Genomic DNA, 2,382 nt, shown 5'->3' with positions numbered 1-2,382 from the left:
TAGCAGACAAGACCGAAAATTGGAATGAAACATCAAATGAGGGCTGCCTATTTATAGATGATTGGTGGTTGTTTAGTTTAAATTTAACGGGTACAAAACCTGTTTGAACAGGTATTGAAACTGTTCGGGACAGATAAAGTAGTTAAGGCACTGTTTGGTTTAAAATTCAAACAGATATTGAATCTGTCCCGTTTTAATTCAAACAGATTGGAACCTGTTGGGTTTAAATTTAAACATAAATTGAATATGTTCGGGTGGGAAAAACTGGACAAATTTTATTTAAAAAAATAAAATCAATTTCAAATGTTTTTGGCCCAAAAAAAATAGGGTATTGGGCCGAACAATACCAACCCAACTACACACCCGCTCCCAAGCCCAGCCTGCTTGCCTAACCGGACGGCGATGCGCGTGTGTTTATTTTGAATCCAATGGGCCTAGCCCACTTTGCCCATAATCTCACTCTCTACAAAACTTGGGTGCCTCTTGGGGCCTACCCTAAGTTCCAACTCCAAGTCTTATAAACTCACTCAAAGTTTCGTACCAAATCAATGTGAGACAAGCCTTAAACTAAACCTTTAGGAAATTTCACCAAAAACATAATTTCCACGGAGCTCTCTTTGGCTTCAATTTCTCATTCACCCAATAATAGTTTTGAGCAACCAAATATGCCACGTGAATCACAACGCGGCATAGAACGCGTTACTACTTAGACCCGCAAAATTCGACATATAGATCCCACCAAAAAATTAGACCAAAATTGAGGAAAAATTATGTTTTTCCAAAACTTTCAAAACCATTTCTAACGAAGTCGGGACTACTAGGCCAACTTCATTACTCACTATAATTGTGTTATTTTATGTTTATTTTGACAATGGAAATTTTTACTCTAGCTTAGCCTAGTTGAAGGAAAAGAGAATGTTGGGTATAGTATCAAGCCGCATGAGCTAAAGCATCAACGTTTCTATCCACCAAGACAACTCCATTAGTCACCATTATTATAGTGACATTAAAAATCTCTACTAACATAGTTGAAGGTGGAGGGAGGGAGGGAGAATTGGATATCGAGCACCGACACATGAGCTGAATCATCAAGTTTCTATCCACCAAGCCAACTCCATCACTCAAAATTATTATGCTTGCGGTCCTAAACCTGTTAAAGCTTCATCACATTACATGCCAAGCCACAACTTCATTGTAACTTTAGTCTTATAAAGTCCCACATAGAGTAAAACATTAAAGAATAGATGCCAATGTATGTGTAAATGAAGAGTAAGGTGCAACATTAACACATACTTACCTGGACGGGGTCGATGGGTGATCTAGAAGGCCCATGGCCTAGGTTAGTGACTTCCATTGCACTTGAAGGAGGGGTGCTCGCCTAAGGTCTACCCAAGTGGTGGAGCCTACGTCATAATTTGTGATAGTGGGGGCTTGCGTTCGCGCAGCCCCTGTCCAAATCTAGTTCTAATTTTGTTGTATGAATTCTTTGCTTGTTTATCACTCTAAGGTCAATTTTCTGTTTTGTGGATGAATCAATCATTTAATTAGGATAGGATTGGCTCAATCAGTTTGTTTTGTATTTTCATACTTGTGTACAACTTTACCAGGAAAACTAAAAAAGGGAAATTTTGAAGCAATTTGTGAATCTGAACCTTGTCATTCATACACTTCATTTTCATGGTAACATTTTGGTTAGGTTTTCGTGATAACTACAATTATTGTTAAATGAAGTGCGAATCTGGGAAAGGAAAAGAAATAGAAAAAATAAAGAAGAAAAAAGCAACTTAAAATTTCCTTTATTTTTTCCCTTTCGTTTTTCTTTTTAACTCAACAACTTTCTCCTCAATCCGAACACAACCCAAGTCCCAATTAGCAAAATTATAAAGTGGGTCAAAAAAATCAAGTGTGGTTATATGCCCGCCCAATAACATATAATCACTAATCAGTGTGTTTGTTTTGAGTTTTTTAAATTAAGTTTTTTAAATTAAGTTTTTTAAAAATTAAGTTGTTTAATTTTTGTATTTTTTTGTTTTTAGTGAATATTTTTAAAATTTTAAATATTTTTTTAATTTTTTAGATGCACCTTATTTAGATATATCTAAAAAGTAAAAATATTTTAAAAATTAATAAATACATAGAAATATAAAAAATGTACTGAATTCTTATATATATATATATATATTTTGTATTTTTGGTATTTAGTGAATTTTTAAAAGATTTTTTTTACAATTTTTTTACTTTTTCGGTGTATTTATGTTAGATGTGTCTGAAAAGTAAAAAATTTGCTTAAAATATTAAAAAAATTCAGTAAAAACAAAAAAACACGAAAAATAAGAAAGTAAGGCTCTGTTTGGTGAAGTTCTGGAAAGTTAGTTTTAGAGT

General features: G+C 33.6%; 1 non-coding gene across 1 annotated transcript; it reads left to right on the top strand.

The window, feature by feature from the left end:
• Window positions 1-1,289: 1,289 nt before the first annotated feature.
• On the top strand, window positions 1,290-1,452 carry LOC114309982 (U1 spliceosomal RNA). The gene has a single exon (XR_003645949.2). It is a non-coding gene; the product is annotated as a U1 spliceosomal RNA (small nuclear RNA).
• Window positions 1,453-2,382: the final 930 nt, after the last annotated feature.

The sequence above is a fragment of the Camellia sinensis genome, chromosome 5 (assembly GCF_055761805.1).
Source record: "Camellia sinensis isolate YWXY chromosome 5, ASM5576180v1, whole genome shotgun sequence".
Lineage (NCBI taxonomy): Eukaryota > Viridiplantae > Streptophyta > Magnoliopsida > Ericales > Theaceae > Camellia > Camellia sinensis.
Note: the sequence above shows the minus strand (reverse complement) of the source record. Positions and strands in the feature narration are given on the sequence as shown.